General features: G+C 47.7%; 1 pseudogene; it reads left to right on the forward strand.

Moving 5' to 3' along the window:
• The first annotated feature begins 6,489 nt into the window (after positions 1-6,489).
• LOC102850253 lies at positions 6,490-6,916 on the forward strand (annotated as a pseudogene).
• The last annotated feature ends 309 nt before the right edge of the window (positions 6,917-7,225 follow it).

A 7,225-nucleotide genomic window follows, 5' to 3' on the forward strand; every position in this document is an offset into this window, starting at 1 on the left:
GTTTGTTGATGGGCACTTAGGTTGTTTCCAACTCCTTGCTATTGTGAACAAAGCTGCAATGAACATGGGTGTGCATATATCTGCTTGGATCATAAGACTTCTTAACTTTTAAGTTATAGTAAGTAATATATGCAAGTAAAATAATGCAGAAGATTATGTAAAAATAGCTGCAACTATATTCCACCAACAGAGAACTGCTAGAAATTCAAGGTGGAATCAGAAAAGGTTAAGGAAGAAGGGATATCTTTGCTGCTGCCAGATGGATCTAGGCTGAAGGCAGAGAATACCAGACAGATGTTTACCTGTGTCTTACAGGCAATGCAAAGGCCTGCGGTGTGTTAGACACAGGGTCGCTATGACTCAGAGTCAACTCCAGGGTACCTAACAACAGAATGAGGATAATTGTAGTGTCAACCTTAGAGACCTTTGAAAGGTAAAGTCCAGATCATGTGTTGAACTTGAACAAGTTCAAGTTCAGGTACTTTGGCTGGTGGCTGGCAAACTTCAAGCTTCAAGGTATTTTGAATGTTGTTACCTTTGGCAAATAAGCGTGATGAATTAAGCTAAGTTGAAAAAAAAAGAAAAGTTTGTTCCTGGGTGTTCTATTGGCCAAGACTAGCAGACTTTGCTTCCGGGAGTGCTGAGGCCACTGGACTGGTGGGCAAAGGGAGGCCTGAGAGACCCCTGGAAGGAGCCCTGGTGGTGCAGTGGTTAAAACACTCAACAGGAATCAGTGTTGGGGAGTTAATAGGGATGAGAAGGGAGGGAGAGAAGGGAATAAATCTTACCAAACCTTAAAACTCTAGTGCTCACATGCACGTAGAAATTATTCCTCGTCTGACATATTTTGGGCATGTTGCAAGGAGGGACTGGTCCTTGGAAAGGGACATCATGTTTGGCAGAGTGGAGGGGAAGTGAAGGAGAGGAAGACCTTTGGTGAGATGGATCGATTCTGTGACTGAAGCGGTGGGAATAAGTGCGTTTGAGATGGCTAGGTTGGCGCAGGATAGAACAGCATTTAGAGCTCTTGTACATAGGGTCGCTATGAGTTGCAAGCGACTCGATGGCACATAACAACAACAACAACAACAACAGGCATTTAACTAGCATAAAGGTCAGGCCTAACCTATTATTCCTGTAAAAAAGTGAAAGATTGAAATTAAAATGGCCCCTATAGTTCTCAGCTGAATTAAACTCAGGTTTCTATAGTTCTCAGCTAAGTTAAACTCAGGAATTTTTCCATTGTCCCGGGTAGAGCCCCACACCCATTTGTATCCAGGGCAACAGTATTTCAAGAATGGCTAACTACAGGGTAGGGCAAAAAAGCAGATGTTTCTCGACTGATAACCCACGTGCCTTTGTTTCCCAACTGATAACCCATGTGTCTTGTGCTTTTCCACTGCCCTGGAGTTTGAACTCATTGTATACTTAAGAATTTGTGAAACCACCCTATAGTTAAAGATCTGTCTAACTGCTACATGTGCTACGTGACTGCCACATGTGCTACGTGCAAATATGCTGTGTAAACCACGAGCGAAAACCGAACCAATGAATTCAAACTGTGCTTTCATCACCCAATGAGAAGGTGATACCCAGTTGTATCCCCCTAAAGTGTATAAAAAAAGGCAACTTTGTCTGCTCGAGGTCGGCTCCTCTATCTCCTGCGAGAGATACGTGTCGGCCCGGAGCTCCGCAATAAACCTCTTGCCTCTTGCTGTTGCATCAAGCCGGTGTCTTGGAGTCTTGGGTCTTCGCCGTCTGCTCAGAACAGGACCACCGGTTCGGGGGTCTTTCAAAGGGGAGGTAGGGAAGCAATTCTTCATTTTAGTGTCTCTCTTCTGTAGACACAGCCAGCAATTTTTAAAGAAAATATGAAAGGTCGGGTCACGGCTGTGGCGTCATAACTAACACGTAGCTGACCCTTTCACGGGTTTTCAGAGGCTGTAAATAGCTCGGGAGGAGAGTGCCCGTCTTTATCCCGGAGAGCAGCTGGTGGATTTGAACCGTCTGCTTTGGGGTTGGCAGCACATCCCCTCACCCACTAGACCAGTAGAGCTCCCGGAAAGAAATCAAAGTACAATAAAAAGAAAGCACTCAGTGAGAGAAAGAAAGAGCCGTCTGCTTCTGTACAGTCAGACAGCCTTGGAAACTCTACAGGTAGTTTTAGTTTGTCCCACGGGGTCACTGTGACTCAGAATCCACTGGATTACAATGGACTTGGGGGTTTTAGTTGTGGCTTTTTGTTTGTTTGTTTGCTGGGAACCCAGGAGGATGAACCAGCTGAGTCTCAGGTAGAGCCACAGCCCAGCTCAGGGGCTGGAAGCAGGGAGCCTGGCAGCTCCTGGCAGCTGTCCTTGTCACAGGGCCCCAGGCTATGGAGAAGTGGCCCAGGCCAGTTGGGCAACCTGAGCTTGGCTCGGTGGGTGTGGCCGCTCCCTGCCCCCCTCCAGGGACAGCGGTGCCAGACAAGGAGGTAGGAAGATTCCAAGATGCAAGATCCCTGGAATCTTGAGTCTTTGGGGATTTATAGGGTGCATGTGAAGGAGGGGAGGAGAACAGTGAGATTTGGTTCAGAGCCGGTGGGGAGGGCCTCACCTCCTGCCCTTGCCAGACAGAACCAGTCTCATCCAGCTTCTCTTTGATTCTGCCAAACCTCTTACCCACATTCTAATTTCTTCATCAGAAAATGTGCACCAGGGCATCCAGGAAGGGGGATGAGAGGGGCCAGGAGGAGACTGGGCCGAACAGCACGGAACAGGGCCCCTAGGGAGCAAGGAGACACCCCACCCCCCACCCCCGCCTGACCTCAGTTTACTATCAGTGAAATGGGTATGGTTCTGGATCCTGTCTGCCTGAAGATAGTGGATATACCGTGAACTTCCTGCCTTGGAAAAGGGGCCGCCAGAGTGCTCCTCAGAGGTGAGGCTTTGTCTCATATACTATGGGAATGTTGTCAGGAAGGACCGGTCCATGGAGAAGAGCACACAGAGGGTCAGAGAAAATGAGAAGCTAACAAGCTGCATGGACACAGTGTCTGCAACAATGGGCTCAAGCGTGGCCGTGACCTTGAGGATGGCTCAGGACCTGGCAAAGGTGCTTTTTAGTTTTGTTTTGTCTTTTAATTAATTATTTTATTTTTTATTTTATTCTTTTTTTTTTTATGCATCACCTACGACTCGAGGGCACTTCACACAATAACATCAACATAGAGAGTCATCAGCTGGCCTAGTGGACAGGAAGTAATGCTACCAAGCCAAAGGTGGGTGACTTTCAATCCGCAGCCGTCAGGGCTGCTTTTCCATTGTTTTTGTTCTAACATTCTTCTAGGTTGTATAGCCCTGGTTTGTCCACTTGCCGTGCAGCGGTAACTTGTGGTTGCTGTGACACTGAACACTGTGACACTGATGTGTCAAATGCGTTAATGGTTACCCACGGTGGACAGTGTTTGGTGGAGCTCCCCAGTTAAAACAAGCTTGGGAGCAGGAGTGGTATCCACTTCCGTAATAGCTTGCCTCTGGAAACCCTCTGAACTTGGAGAGAGGATGAAAGGCGTGCAAGTGTTTAGGACTTTCGTTCATAGTGTCTCTATGAGTCACCTATGACTCGACAGCACTTAACAACAATAACAACAACATTCTTCTTTGTGTGTACTGTCAAATTGGATCTGAGGAGATCGCCCAGCAATTCTCCAGCAGAGCATCTGGTGGATTCAAACCACGTATCTCTAGGATTGCAGTGCAGCTTCTTGCCACTAGGCCACCAGAGCTCCCTTCAGGGCTTTTTTTTTTTAAGCTTTCATTGGCTGCTGTTGTTGATGTTAGGAGCTGTTGCCTCAACTACGACTCATAGCGACCCTGTGAACAGCAGATGTGAAGCTCCTCCTGTTCTACACCATCCTCCCAATCTGATGGGCTCACACCCGTTGTTACAATCATCATGTGAATCCACCTTCAAAGGTGAGTACGTTAGAGAGCTCTGGTGGCCTAGTGGCAAGAAGCTGCACTGTAATCCCAGATGTTCGTGGTTCAAATCCACCAGATCCTCTCCTGGTGAAGGAGGGGCAACCTCCTCCTGTACCGGTCAGATTCTATTTGACGGTACACACATACACACACATAAAAACAAACAATAAAAAAAATTAAATGAAAAGATTTTTTTTAAAAAAAGGTGAGTACATTTATGGTGTGACTCGAGATAAAATAGAAGGATATGCTAAAACCAAAGCCAATCCCCTGCCACCAAGTCGATTCAGATTCACCTCAACCCTCTGTTAAGTCTCTGAGGTTCAAAATATTCCCACAAGGAGACTGCCCAGCTTTCTCCACAGAGCAGCCCACGGATTTAAACCACAGACCTTTGATTAACAGCTCAGCACGTACAAGCTCAAGCACTACTCCAGCAGGTCTCCTTGGAAGAGAATAAAGATGAGATAAGAAAAGAAAACAATTGGTTCAATATTAAAGGTTTTTGAAAACAAGAAGAAACCAGCAGTGGAGACAGTGAAGCAGCAGCCAGGGAAATTGGAAGAAATCTAGAGATGAATGGAATGTTCTGGAAGTGAAGTGAAGAAAGTGCATTGGGGAAAGGAGTGAGATTAATCATGTCAAAGCAAGAGGAAGCCTGGGCACCCAGCACTGACACTCAGAAGTACAGTCATCAGACTTTGACAAGGACGGCTTCTGCGTAGTGGTAGATTCGAGTGGATCTGAGCCCATTCAGACAGAGTGGATGGAGAAGGGCGACACTGAGTACAGGCAGCACTTGTGAGAACAGCAGAGAAATGACCAAATCACAGGCAGCAAAACTCAAAAGACCGTGGATGAGGAACTAAGGTGGGGAAGGGGGAAGCAGAGAGGTGACGATGAGCATGGGGGAATCACAGGGTCGCACGATTTGATGGGCAGAGGAAGGGAGCTGTAAAGGAAACGGGAACTATCTGGTGAGAATCTGGAAAGATGGGCCAATGGTGGGCATAGGTCAATGATAATAATAATTTTATAAAACAATAAATGGGGCAGCGCTGGCTGAAAATCGCCTGTGACTTCATCCATAGCCACTGGTGAGAGTCAGCGCCCAGAGCCATCAGGGGCTTTAAGCTCGTTGTCCACTGCTGTGGTGTGGACAGCTGAAACCCAGGCCCTGACAGGCACATGGAGGGGAAAAAAACTCAGACTCTACTTCATGCCTGCTGGAGAAGGAGGGGCAGTCTCCTGTACCAGTCAGATCCAATTTGACGGTACACACACACACACACACACACACACACACACACACTTTTTCTTCTTCTTTTTTAAAAAAAGACTACTTCAGCCGTTGCAGCCCTCTGCCCAGGGCGGGCTGCCCTCGACCTCCAGCTCGGGGCGAGCGTCGCGGCCCTCTGCCTGGGGCGGGCTGCCCTCGGCCCTCTGCCCCGGGGCGAGCCGTCGTGGCCTTCTGCCCAGGGCGGGCTGCACTTGGCCCCCGGCTTGGGACGAACCATTGCGGCCCTCAGGAGCAAGAAGGCAAGCAGCTTTAACCCAAGACCACCAGTAAGGTGATAAAGCGTCCTCCCTTCCCCCCTTTATATCTACGCCCCTGTTCAGCATGAAGAAGCCAGAGAGTCGGCATCCAATTCCCAAATCAATAAGACTGTTGGTTTAATTACTATTGGAAAATGCTTGTCATTCCTCTGTAGCATCTGGTCCCCACTGGACCCTCATCATTTCCTTCACCTGCTCCCCCCACCAACCAAACTGTGCAGCTCTGCAACTGCATCCTGGCCCATCCTCACCCTTCTGCCCCCAACCCTCACCTCCTTGTACCCCCAATATGTTTTTCCCAATAAAAAATATTTAAAAAAATAAATGGGAATAATTGTATGAAACAATATTTGAATACACAGTGAAACACAACATATATGAACTTTGTAAGCAAACTAATATAACATAAAAATTAAAAGATGACAATTATGGTCTTGAGCATGGCACAGATGGTGAGAATGAGGCAAGATAGTGCTGCTATGTGTTGCGGCCGACTTGATGGCTTACCATGGATGGTTAAGAGAACAAACAGGTTTATCCTAGAGAGGGTGAAACCAAGTTGCTCCTTGTAGGAAAGCATTTTAAAGCTCCATCTCACTTTCTTTGGGCAAACTACCAGGAGGGATCAGTCCTTGGAGAAGGGCATCATGCTCTGAAGTGTGGAGGAACAGCAAGGAGAGGAAGACCTTGGGTGAGATGGATTGACACAGTAACTGGGGTAATGGGAGTAGATGTGTCTGAGACAGTAAGACTGCCTCAGGACAGAGAAGGGTTCAGAGCTGTTGTACATAAGGTCGATATGAGTCACAGGTGACGCTATGGCCCAGTGGACATGCGTCCTGTCCTGCACTGCTGTTCTCCTGTCTCTCGAGTGGGTGTTTCCGCGTGGCCCTCTCTAGTCTTGGTGGCGAATTCCACACGTCTTCTGCTTTTGTGGCCTCCTCCTGATGATGGGCATCCTGAGGATATTTTCGATGTGAAAGACATTGACCCAGAAGGCAAGAAGTTTGATCGAGTGTCTTGCCTGCCTTGTGAGAGTGAATCATTCAAGATGGACTTCCTCTTAGATGTAAACGTTCAGATTTACCCTGTAGACTTAGGTGACAGATTCTGACTGGTCATAGCTAGAGCTTTATATGAAGATGGTACGCTAAATGTTGGTGAATACAGCCCCACAGATGACCGCCCTTCCAGGGCTGACCAGTCTGAGTATGTAAAGGACGGGAAAGTGCGCAGGATCGAAGGAGATGAGACGTCTTCTGAAGCAGCAATGCGTCTCTCTGCCTACATCTCCTAAGGGTACCTGCTTATGAGGCTGCAAGGTGATGCCACCAACCTGCATGGATTTGTGGTAGATTTCCAGAGTGTATCTGCTGGTGAAGAAATTGGCCTTCTGAACCATCTGGAAAGCCAGCTTCACTGTTTAGTGATTCAGGTCATGGACATTCCTGCTGAAACTCCCATCTAACTAGTCCGATTGAGGGCGTCACCGTCCAGAGAACGTCCTTCAAGCCTGGGCAGCATTGGCTGTTCTGGAAGGAAAGCCTGCCGCTCTGTCCACTTCCGGTGCACCTGAACTCTGTGGAAACGGATTTGCCTTTAGGGGTGGTGGGTCCTTAAAATGAATTACAAGTTATTTTGTGTATGTTGTTGTTGTTGTTATGTGCCGTCGAGTCACTTGCAACTCATAGCGACCCTAAACTCTG

The sequence above is a fragment of the Elephantulus edwardii genome, unplaced genomic scaffold, assembly GCF_000299155.1.
Source record: "Elephantulus edwardii isolate Elephantulus edwardi_28Jun2011 unplaced genomic scaffold, EleEdw1.0 scaffold00236, whole genome shotgun sequence".
Taxonomy (NCBI): Eukaryota; Metazoa; Chordata; class Mammalia; order Macroscelidea; family Macroscelididae; genus Elephantulus; species Elephantulus edwardii.